Genomic DNA, 13,455 nt, shown 5'->3' with positions numbered 1-13,455 from the left:
TGTAAAAGGAAAAGCATAAATTTTTGTATAGCATGTAAATAGTGTTAAATGTATATACTATTGCATTTGTTTCTGTAGTTATGTTTTCTAAAATGTGCAGCCTATGATTGAATATTGCTAATGAAACAATAAAAGATACAATTAATTATTCCTTATAATATAACACTTTCCTTGAAATATGACTCCATTATGGTTAGAAAAAACATATTCACAACACTGTATAAAAGAATGCTCAGGATAAACATTAGAAAAGTCAAAGAATAATATGGATATAGAAGTATGCTGTGCTTACCAGCTATACCCCAAAAAAACAAATTGCTTTTACTGCTAGATCACAAAGTGCTGAGCAGCTGACTACTTAGGTAAAAAATAACACCAGTCATTTACACATGCAGCAAGACAGAGTTGCATGAATCAGACAAAAAATACCTAATAACAGCCTGATAACACTGTCAGGGATTTCATCATTACTAGCCTGTCCCTTTAACTCTGACTCCTCTTCCCCTATTTAAGGCCCCTCCTCTCTATGCTCCCTGCTTGGTAATTTGTATTAGTTGCTGTAAGTTCCTGCTCAAAGAAACCTAGCCCATTCCTCTGTCTGAGGGGATTTCTTACCCGCTCCTGTGAAACTCTGCTGACAACCTTCATCTTCAGCTGCTCTGTGCCGGTCTACCTGTTTCTGCTATCTGCAGCCATACCGGAACCAAAAGATCAGCTTCAAGTTTTCCTGCTGTGCTACTCCGGGTGTGTATGACGTCACACCCGGCATCTCAGTGTCTTCTCAGCGCGTGTACCGCGCTCTGTCTCTCCTCCAAAGGGTAACGGTCTCACCAGTGCTGCTGACTCTGCCTTCCAGTATAACAACTTGAAATTGGTCTGTATAACTTATCTACCTTCTCAGGATATCTTTAAGTCTCTCATTTTTGTAAACCAAATACCGTTACACTAATTGACTGTTTGCTACCTCCATACTGCAATATATCTCTGCCTGCTATAGTCATTGCATTCTATGTCCGGAACTCTGCATACCATAATAACACTTGCTGTTTCAATTTGAATTAACTTAAGTGACTGTTTTGCTTACTAATACCTGAGCCTGCTATATCATCTACTATCTGCATATCCCAATATAACTGTATCTGTTTATTACCATCACCTCAAGTGTTGCATATATGTACAGTAATTATATCAACAACTTTGGACAAGGATTTGTTAGCAGCTTCAACTAATTCACATTGTGGTTTTGCTTTCTACCTTGCATTACCTCCATACTCACTCATCCCCAAACATTACAAGTCTACCATACCACTTCAATTACATTTGGGGATTACTCTCTCTGTCTTTGCTACACTATGGCATTTTGCATGACTCAATCTGTCTGACTTCCATATATGTTATCTACCTTCTGTGTATATGTGACTCCTCTATCAAATTGAAATACACTTGCTATCTTGTGGAATATTCTTCATATTTATCAGTAGATACATTTCTATCTTATTTATCTGTTGATATCTATCTATCTTATATACTGGTTGCGTGACAGCTCCAAATTCACTCTGTACCCTGCAGTAGTGACCCTCAGTTCAATGAGCATAACTGGATTCCTATAAGTTAGATCTGTGTGAATCCAAGGTTTGGTGTGAGGCTGAGTGGTCCTACAATAGCGGATACTAGGTAGTAGGTACCAGAACTTATCCATCACCTGTTCTAACATACTACACGTATCATCACAAACACTGAGCAAGCATGTGCCTGTGTTCTTGTACAAAAAGATAATCATATATGACAGCCCCCCCCCCTCTTTCAGGAAAGATGTCCTTCTTTTGCAAGACACACTAAGCTTAGTTCATGTTTTAGCAAACAAATGAGACTGTTTCACTGAGATATAAAAATAGCTATCAAAACACACTTTTAAAGCTATACAAATTTAATTCAGGAGAGTTAGTGTGAGAGAGGCTAATCAGGAGATGGAATGATAGGGTAAGTGGGTAAGAGGGAACTAACGTGAATGACTAATGAACTCAGACAAATTTAACAAGTTAGCCCTCAATGAAGACCTATATCCCCTTGAATACTTCATCAGAGGGTCCTACTTCAGGGATTGATAGATGCAGAGATTGTGGAAGATTATCAACCAACACACCCAAATCTAAATACTTGATTTAATTCAAGGTTGACTTGGAACACCTATCTCAGGCTAACAAGACTAAAACAGGATTGGCTGGACTGTTAAATTGCATATAATTTCTGGCTTCTGTGAGGTCTTAATTGGTCAAGGAAACCTTAAGAAGAATGGCTCAGTCAACAAATTCCAAGTTACTGTCTGACTACCGCGTGGATAAATTGTCATGGGTTCATTGCTGAGGCCTTGTGTACTGTGAAAAGAAGCTTATATGCACAGGATGAAATGCCCGGCATGCTAGGAACCAGAAATCTCACACATGAGGCTTTCCCATAATTAAGAAGCACTCTAAAGGAACCATAGACACTTTAATTCTGCAGAATCTGCAGGTAGTTTGCAACCACAACATGCCTTCCCTGGCATGTGCTACTTAGCCATGTTTCAGGCAGTCAAATTCCAATTTCTGTGTACTTCTGCTAAAAATGACATACAATCCAATCTTTCATCATTCAGATAGAGCATACCATTTTAACCCCTTAAGGACCAGCGACGTACCCTGTTTGTCGCTGGCCTTTTTTGGGACTTGATTGTTTTATAGCGCGGTCTTGCCACCAGCATTGCAACTGCTCTATTCCACAAAGCCTTCTGGAGGGAGGGCATTAATAGCGTGTTCTTGCTAGACTTGTGCTATTATGTCCTGAAAAAAACCTTAACGACCAGTAACATACAGGGTACATTGTGGTCATTAAGGGGTTAAACAACCTTCCTGTTTACTTCTATAATCAAATAATCTTCATTCTCTTGGTATCCTTAACTGAAAATAATACCTAGGTGGCTCAGGAGCAGCAATGCATTCCTGGGAACTAACTACTGATAGGTGTCTGCAAATATATGGCTCTGATGTGTTCACTCTTGGCAGGGCTATCACTAGAAATGTCTAGGACCCTAAATAAAATGAAATATTCCAGCGGGGCCCTACATTATTATCCTTAAAATGTCATCAACATTATCATTACCTGCTGTTTGCACAATCTTGCTGGGTCAACCTTATATGGATGATAATCATGATAGACAAACGTAATAGTGGTAAAAACCTAATGAATTACTGACTAAAAAACCATTTGTGATTACTGTACAATACACAAAGCATAATATAAATACACATGAGGATAGTTAATCGTTTTTACATAGGGTAATCTGAACTTTAACAGAATATAGATGTAACATTTCTGATTTACAGAAAAAAGGCTGATACTATTTTAACCTGTATATATTAATATAGTACAATTATATGAAATAAATATACCAATGTTGTATGGCTTACTACATCATTAAAAGGCACATGAAGGTCAAAAGTAAACTTTCTTGATTAAGATAGGGGTGTGCATGTGTCTTGACCACAATATGAAATATCTGCAACAATGTATAATACTGTCACCAACATTGTTGCAAGCACTGCTGCCATAAAGTGTTTAAGACACATGACTGCTCACCAGCCTACCGAAGTATGCTCTTCAACAAAGGATACCAAGAGAATAACGTCATTTTATATAATTAAATTGAAAAGTTTTTTAACTGCATGTTTTATCCTAAAAACACGTTTTCATTGCCTGATTTATCTTAATATTTTTCCCTCTCTGTGTGCATGCATTCCACATCTATAAAATTCCTTTTGATTGTTGTCAGACCAACATTTAGCAATATAACTTATAGTCAGTTGACTTTCAGGTTTCCGCTAAAATTGTATTTCTTTTTGGAATATCCTAATGCAATTCCAACATCCTTCTAAGCATTATTATTGATCCAAAATGACTGTCATTAATTATTATCCTTTGCTTATATTAAAACAAATAGGCCTAGATTTGGAGTTTGGCGTTAGCCGTGAAAACCAGCGTTAGAGGCTCCTAACGCTGGTTTTAGGCTACCTCCGGTATTTGGAGTCACTCAAAATAGGGTCTAACGCTCACTTTTCAGCCGCAACTTTTCCATACCGCAGATCCCCCTATGTAAATTGCGTATCCTATCTTTTCAATGGGATTTTTCTAACTCCGGTATTTAGAGTCGTGGCTGAAGTGAGCGTTAGAAATCTAACGACAAAACTCCAGCCGCAGGAAAAAAGTCAGTAGTTAAGAGCTTTCTGGGCTAACGCCGGTTTATAAAGCTCTTAACTACTGTACTCTAAAGTACACTAACACCCATAAACTACCTATGTACCCCTAAACCGAGGTCCCCCCACATCGCCGCCACTCGATTACATTTTTTTAACCCCTAATCTGCCGACCGCCACCTACGTTATACTTATGTACCCCTAATCTGCTGCCCCTAACACCGCCGACCCCTATATTATATTTATTAACCCCTAACCTGCCCCCCACAACGTCGCAGCCAGCTACCTACAATAATTAACCCCTAATCTGCCGACCGCAAAGCGCCGCCACCTACGTTATACTTATGTACTCCTAATCTGCTGCCCCTAACACCGCTGACCCCTATATTATATTTATTAACCCCTAATCTGCCCCCCTCAACGTCGCCTCCACCTGCCTACACTTATTAACCCCTAATCTGCCGAGCGGACCGCACCGCTATTATTATAAAGTTATTAACCCCTAATCCGCCTCACTAACCCTATAATAAATAGTATTAACCCCTAATCTGCCCTCCCTAACATCGCCGACACCTAACTTCAAACATTAACCCCTAATCTGCCGACTGCAGCTCACCGCTATTCTAATAAATGTATTAACCCCTAAAGCTAAGTCTAACCCTAACACTAACACCCCCCTAAATTAAATATAATTTAAATCTAACGAAATTAATTAACTCTTATTAAATAAATTATTCCTATTTAAAGCTAAATGCTTACCTGTAAAATAAATCCTAATATAGCTACAATATAAATTATAATTATATTATAGCTATTTTAGGATTAATATTTATTTTACAGGTAACTTTGTATTTATTTTAACCAGGTACAATAGCTATTAAATAGTTAAGAACTATTTAATAGCTAAAATAGTTAAAATAATTACAAAATTACCTGTAAAATAAATCCTAACCTAAGTTACAATTAAACCTAACACTACACTATCAATAAATTAATTAAATAAACTACCTACAATTACCTACAATTAACCTAACACTACACTATCAATAAATTAATTAAATACAATTCCTACAAATAAATACAATTAAATAAACTAGCTCAAGTACAAAAAATAAAAAAGAACTAAGTTACAAAAAATAAAAAAATATTTATAAACATAAGAAAATTATTACAACAATTTTAAACTAATTACACCTACTCTAAGCCCCCTAATAAAATAAAGCCCCCCAAAATAAAAAAAATGCCCTACCCTATTCTAAATTACTAAAGTTCAAAGCTCTTTTACCTTACCAGCCCTGAACAGGGCCCTTTGCGGGGCATGCCCCAAGAAGTTCAGCTCTTTTGCCTGTAAAAAAAAACATACAATACCCAAGCCCCCCAACATTACAACCCACCACCCACATACCCCTAATCTAACCCAAACCCCCTTAAATAAACCTAACACTAAGCCCCTGAAGATCTTCCTACCTTGTCTTCACCTCACAGCCAATAGAATGCGAGCTCAATCTGATTGGCTGATTGGATAAGCCAATCGGATTGAACTTGATTCTGATTGGCTGATTCCATCAGCCAATTAGAATATTCCTACCTTAATTCCGATTGGCTGATAAAATCCTATCAGCCAATCGGAATTCAAGGGACGCCATCTTGGATGACGTCATTTAAAGGAACCGTCATTCGTCGTTCAGTCGTCGGCCAGGATGGATGTTCCGCGTCGGAGGTCTTCAGGATCCTGCCGCTCCGCTCCGGATGGATGACCATAGAAGATCCCGCTTGGATGAAGACTTCAATCGGATGGAAGACCTCTTCTGCCCCGCTTGGATGAAGACTTCAGCCGGATCATGGACCTCTTCAGCCCCCCGCTTGGGCTTGGATCAGGACATCGGAGGAGCTCTTCTGGACAGATCGGTGAACCCGGTGAGGTGAAGACAAGATAGGAAGATCTTCAGGGGCTTAGTGTTATGTTTATTTAAGGGGGGTTTGGGTTAGATTAGGGGTATGTGGGTGGTGGGTTGTAATGTTGGGGGGCTTGGGTATTGTATGTTTTTTTTTACAGGCAAAAGAGCTGAACTTCTTGGGGCATGCCCCGCAAAGGGCCCTGTTCAGGGCTGGTAAGGTAAAAGAGCTTTGAACTTTAGTAATTTAGAATAGGGTAGGGCATTTTTTTATTTTGGGGGGCTTTGTTATTTTATTAGGGGGCTTAGAGTAGGTGTAATTAGTTTAAAATTGTTGTAATATTTTTCTTATGTTTGTAAATATTTTTTTATTTTTTGTAACAGTTCTTTTTTATTTTTTGTACTTTAGCTAGTTTATTTAATTGTATTTATTTGTAGGAATTGTATTTAATTAATTTATTGATAGTGTAGTGTTAGGTTAATTGTAGGCAATTGTAGGTAGTTTATTTAATTAATTTATTGATAGTGTAGTGTTAGGTTTAATTGTAACTTAGGTTAGGATTTATTTTACAGGTAATTTTGTAATTATTTTAACTATTTTAGCTATTAAATAGTTCTTAACTATTTAATAGCTATTGTACCTGGTTAAAATAAATACAAAGTTACCTGTAAAATAAATATTAATCCTAAAATAGCTATAATATAATTATAATTTATATTGTAGCTATATTAGGATTTATTTTACAGGTAAGTATTTAGCTTTAAATAGGAATAATTTATTTAATAAGAGTTAATTAATTTCGTTAGATTTAAATTATATTTAACTTAGGGGGGTGTTAGTGTTAGGGTTAGACTTAGCTTTAGGGGTTAATACATTTATTAGAATAGCGGTGAGCTCCAGTCGGCAGATTAGGGGTTAATGTTTGAAGTTAGGTGTCGGCGATGTTAGGGAGGGCAGATTAGGGGTTAATACTATTTATTATAGGGTTAGTGAGGCGGATTAGGGGTTAATAACTTTATAATAATAGCGGTGCGGTCCGGTCGGCAGATTAGGGGTTAATAAGTGTAGGCAGGTGGAGGCGACGTTGTGGGGGGCAGATTAGGGGTTAATAAATATAATATAGGGGTCGGCGGTGTTAGGGCAGCAGATTAGGGGTACATAGGGATAATGTAAGTAGCGGCGGTTTACGGAGCGGCAGATTAGGGGTTAATAATAATATGCAGGGGTCAGCGATAGCGGGGGCAGCAGAATAGGGGTTAATAAGTGTAAGGTTAGGGGTGTTTAGACTCGGGGTACATGTTAGAGTGTTAGGTGCAGACGTAGGAAGTGTTTCCCCATAGCAAACAATGGGGCTGCGTTAGGAGCTGAACGCGGCTTTTTTGCAGGTGTTAGGTTTTTTTTCAGCTCAAACAGCTCCATTGTTTCCTATGGGGAAATCGTGCACGAGCACGTTTTTGAGGCTGGCCGCTTGCGTAAGCAACTCTGGTATCGAGAGTTGAAGCTGCGTTAAATATGCTCTACGCTCCTTTTTTGGAGCCTAACGCAGCCTTTATGTGGACTCTCAATACCAGAGTTATTTTTATGGTGCGGCCAGAAAAAAGCCGGCGTTAGCTACGCGGGTCGTTACCGACAAAACTCCAAATCTAGGCCATAGTTTCTACGTATTTTTTCACTTGTTCTTTAGTTTAATTTATTATAGATGTGTCATCATCTGTAAAAGTATTCTTAGACTTTAGAACTGACCATTAGTTATTCTGTTAATCCACATGTGTCAGTTATTAATGTCTTTTTTAACAAAAAATATTCTGTTTGAATTTGTCCTTAAAATAAAAAATAAATACATTTAAAAAGATACCCCTGTAGACACTGTATCACCATGTAAATTAGTATGCCACAATCTTTATTAAAAGAACAAGAAAAAAAAACCAGTGAATATTTGTTATGACTATTAGATTATTGGTATAAACATAAATATAATAGTTATGTTTGACATGAATTGTGGAATTCTATACGTACCCCAGAGTGACTGACACTGTTTTAATAATAGTTTTATACTTCAATGTTATTAAAAAGGTGGGGAGTGAAGCATCAGTGAATAAACAGAATATTCTTCTCATGCCTTCCTTTTGAGTTGGTGACTTGATCACACATTTTGGAGAATTATTGTAACGATTACTCAGAAAGAGTTTTTTTTTGTTTTTTTGAACGTTCATATAACTTATCTCTTGCCATATTTTTTCAGAGTTAACTTAGCAGCCTCTAAGACAATCTTTATAACTCACACTCATTTAGCATGTTTTATTTTTAATCACATTTATTTAGAATTTTTATTACAGGGTATAAGGCTTTTTTTCCTCCAGTATTCATACATTTTATAAGAAACTTATAGAAACAGATCAAGATCTTGCAAGTTTCACAAACTCCACTAATATCAGATCACATATTGGTTTATTATACAAAACAGGTAATTGCCTTATTTCCAAAAAACATACCTCAGCAGACCCTTATATTTCAAAGGAAGGAAATAAGACCCCCCCTCCGGGGAATTCATATGATTACTATATAGTAAATTTAGGATGATTTTTTTTTTTTTTTTGAGGAAACACAGCCAGCCATATGCAGATAAGAAGAGACAATCTTTTTAAGATGCAATAGTGATCACATGTTCCAAGAAAATAAAATGTGTTAAATAAAAGGTGCCATTTACTTTCATTCTATTCTTGTGACAGCTAGAAAGCATTGTCAGCGCTCACTCTAATCTGGGCAGCTGTTGGTTCAGGTATGTGGGTCTAAGCGCATAGAAATATTTTTGCTTAATTTTAACCCAGTGTCGGTTGCTGGATGCACCTGTTATGATACAGATCATTTTTGTGCTGTCCATCTATTTAAGGCTAAAATATTTGAACGCAATCCTTAGCTGCTTGGTTATCTGGCACATTGGCAAAACTAAAACATGTCTATTCTCTATTTCCTGCCGTTATGACTGAACCTGTCCTACCTGCCCTGATGTTTTGTCTTTCTTTTGGACAAAAAGCAATTTAGTAGTAACTTTGTTTAGTACAAGTCTGATCATTAGCAGCAGCTACTAATATAAAAAAACTGATCCTACAGTGACAAGGAAACTGAGTTTTCAAAAACATATTTCCAACTCTGTCTCTATCTAATCCTTGTAACTCTGTGGCAAGCCCAGCAAGGGAAGGATTACATTCAAGAGATTTAGGGCCGAATGGACTAAAGTACACAAGCATGGAGATAAATCATCATCTTCAAACAGGCAGACCTCACCTAATTCTGCAAATGGTCTGATCCTGAAACTCCCAGAGAGTGGGGCGCTGCCTGCCCTACAGCCTATTTTGAGGCAATATGATGAGACCTGTGAGAAAACTTTAGACAAGCCTAAGGAACGATCCTATTCAGTCCGCTCAAAACGGCTGAATTTTTTTTTTTTAACAATAGAAAATAAAGTACACATTTTAATGTACAGGTGGCCCTCGGTTTACGCCGGTTCAATTTGCGCTGTTTCAGAATAACAACCTTTTTTTTCAGTCATGGGACTGCTATTGAAATGCATTAAAAATCAGTTCACTAATTAAAATAGCCAGTAGGTGGAGCTGTCCGCTTGTGTTTCAACAAAGTTAAGCTAGTTTAACAGCCTGAAATTGATCTGTGTACACAGATCAGACAAGACCTATCGAGCAAGATCTTGCAGCCACTTCCCTATTATCTTCCTGTCCAGCTGCTTGAGATGAGGGTGCCTAACTGCCTATTTATCACTGCAGATTGAAATGCATAGAATAGGTGCAGAACCAATATTATCTAACATGCTAACAATGCAGAGAACTGATTGCAGAAAAATGCAAGTAAAAAAACGTTTTTGTTCACTAAACTTAGTTTGAGGATGATGCAGTCTGTTGTGTAATTATTTTATTAGGTGATGTTTAGCAAATGTTTTTGTTCATTAAACTTAGTTTGATGATGATACAATCTATATCATTAGGTTTATAATGCAGTTTAGCATTTAAAGTCTTCATTTCAAACCTTTAAAAATAATGTATTATGTGTTACTTATGACAATTTTGAGATGGGCCTGGAACCTAACTCCCTCACTTCCCATTGACTTACATTATAAACTGGGTTTCAAATTTACAACGGTTTCGATTTACAACCATTCCTCCTGGAACCTAACCCCGGCGTAAACTGAGGGCTTTCTGTATTTTGAAATGACGTTGCACATTAACGATCTTTATTGCAGGAATTAAGTATAATTTTTCCTGCACATTTTATGTAAGAATTGAACTTTGCATTTTGCTGCACACATTTATTACAAGTTTTAGTGTGTATTATTAAATCAATGTTTAATTTGTAAGTTGATTATGATTTTTACAACATAATTTCAATATACTATTTAAACTGAGCACTATATTGTCTCACCTTCACATCCAGAAATGCAGTGCACGCCCCTTAGCGAGACACACAGCTCAAGGTAAATGTTAATCATTAGATCTAATAAATATTAAAATATTATGGGGGCACACTAAAACCAGAACAAAAAGTCAAGCGATATAGGGCCAGATTACAAGTGGAGCGCTAGTTAACACTCCCACTCGAATGTTAACTGCACAAGAAGTAAGCTTTTTGAGTGCGTCAAATTGGGCTTGTATTATGAGATAAAAGTAAAGTGTTTTCACTTGCGCACTAACCAGACGCATGTAAAAAGCTGAACTTAGGATATTGTGCCTGCGATAACGTATTCCCCTATAGAAGTCAATGGAGCAAAAAAAGTGGGAAAACACGGTCCCATATTCTCAAGTGTGCTAACTCAACATGAAAATATGACTATTTCACATTCCAATGTTCTTCATATTTCTACATATATCTGATGGTAAGTTGGTACAATACACATCTATACCTATATATATACAGTATATATATATATATATATATATATATATATATATACACACACATTATTATATTTAGGTATAGATAGTCACAGATATATATAGGAATATCTAGTTACAAATACATAGAACATATTTCCTTATGTGCAGAACATTGGAATGTGAAATATTTACAGTAAATACACAATATAAAACACTTTTTTGAAGATATATATATATATATATATATATATATATATATATATTTTGCATAAATGTTTTTACATGTTTTAATCTACTTAACTGCAAAGGGCTCCAATGCAATTATATACATGTCTATATATCTATACATATGTATTTATGTGTTTATATGTGTATATAGGTCTGTAAATACATATATACACATATATATATACATATGTACACACATATAAAGATATACATCTTTAGACATGTATATGTATGTATGTATGTATCTCAATGTGAAATCCCTTTGCCTGCTTTTTTTCCCCTAACACCTAAGACCTCATATTTTTGATCCTTTATAACTTTTGTGAACATTTTTTTTAAATAATTGTTATTAGATGGTGTTATTATGAGTGTAACTGTACTTTGTTATGTATTTTTATGTGTTTTGTGCAACTTTTTTAGTTTTTTTGCGAAACAGTTAACCAGAGCTCTGAGGACGCGGTAATCATTGTAGCGTAAATCGTGATTGTGCTCAAGCAATTACATTTACTTTCAACTTGTAATAAGAGCAGAAAACACTAAGCGTGGAAATATCTGCAATAAAACCCTTACCGCTTGCGTATAATTGTTAATGTACCACTCAAAATATGGCCCTTAATATTGAACGGGGACGAATATGCACTTATAACAACAATATCAACAAAACAAACTGATTGTGAAATTTTCATTTATGACCAAAAAACAAGTCAGTGATATTTTTTTTACTCAGGCAGAACCCTGACCTCCAGTATGGTTAACCAATTAGAAACAGTTCTGTGAAGATAAAAGTAAACCAGGGTGCCATAGTGTGGTATCATAAATACACCAAAACAAAAAATGAATACACAATAACGCTCACAAGTGCTGAGCAACTTCAGGTGCTATGTCCACAAGCTAGTTCTTCAGTCAAACCATTCTGCTGGGGAAAGACGCACTCCTTAGGCACCAGTCTACAAAGCAGTGTAGTAGCGAATTAGAAAGCTCCCCACAGTATGAAAAAGACGTCTACATTCTTGAACAGTCTTCTAGATATACTGCATAAAAGTTTATTAAAACAAAGTTTAAATTGTATTGTTTTTAAACTATATTTTAACAAACTTTTATCAAACATATTGTCATGACCCAGCCTGGAATTGAACCTGGGACCTGTTTCTATTTCTGCTGCTGTTCTTTCCCAGCCTGTTGTCTGTCTTGCCTCTCTGCCACCAGATGGCTTGATCACAGGCTAAGAATATTGGGTTTTTCTGTTTGCTGCAACTTTGGCTCTCTGGCTTCACCTGCTTACCAGCTGAAACAAATCAGATAATCAGCAGCCTGCTATATCTGGGAGGTTTGCTGGCAGTTCTGGGCCTTGACATCGAGTGTTATACTTGGACAGACCCTCTGGTCCTGTTTCCTGAGTGAAATACAGATTTGTTGGATTTCCTGGTTCCTGATTTCTGCTTCATTTCCTGACTACTCTTCTGGATATTCCTTGGCACTGTGTTTCGTTTTTGGACTGATTTCCTGGCAGTTGATCTTGCCTAATTCTCTATTTCCTAAAGACTGACTCAGGTACTTTTGCTTGCTTGTTACCTGATACTATAGAGTTCCAGTTTGCAGTCTATGCAAGTTTCCTGTTTGTTTTTACACAGTTCCAGTCTACAGCATATGCAAATATCCTGCCTGATATACAAAGCCCTGCATTCCTGCCTGTTATTACACAGTTCCAGTCTACAGCATATGCAAGTATCCTGTCTGTTATTACAAATATCTGCATTCCTGCCTGTTATAACATAGTTCCAGTCTACAGCATATGCAAGTATCCTGCCTGTTATACAAAGTTCTGCATTCCTGCCTGTTATTACACAGTTCCAGTCTACAGCATATGCAAGTATCCTGCCTGTTATTACAAAGCCCTGCATTCCAGCCTGTTATTACACAGTTCCAATCTACAGGATATGCAAGTATCCTGCCTGTTATTACAAAGATCTGTATTCCTGCCTAATACTACAACCTATATACATTGCCTTATCTAATTGCATATCTCTGCATTGCTAATTATCCTATAAATAAAACCATCACCTTTATTTCCTAAAACCTTGTACCTGTTTAATTATGCCAAAAAGGAAAGACACGCAGACAAAACACAACTTTAACCCCAGAACCTGACACCTCTGCACAACAGCTCCCAACTCCTGAGCCTGCTCTCTTGCAGAGTATGACACATATCAAGAAGACCT

The 13,455-nt window shown here is 36.7% G+C and overlaps 1 protein-coding gene across 1 annotated transcript in view; it reads right to left on the bottom strand.

The window, feature by feature from the left end:
• Nucleotides 1-13,455, bottom strand: part of ABCC4 (ATP binding cassette subfamily C member 4) — a 994,138-nt gene that overhangs the window by 113,413 nt on the left and 867,270 nt on the right. The gene's annotated exons all lie outside the window — the stretch shown is intronic.

Source organism: Bombina bombina, chromosome 3 (genome assembly GCF_027579735.1).
Source record: "Bombina bombina isolate aBomBom1 chromosome 3, aBomBom1.pri, whole genome shotgun sequence".
In the NCBI taxonomy this organism is placed as follows: domain Eukaryota; kingdom Metazoa; phylum Chordata; class Amphibia; order Anura; family Bombinatoridae; genus Bombina; species Bombina bombina.
This window is presented reverse-complemented; position numbering and strand designations above follow the sequence as displayed.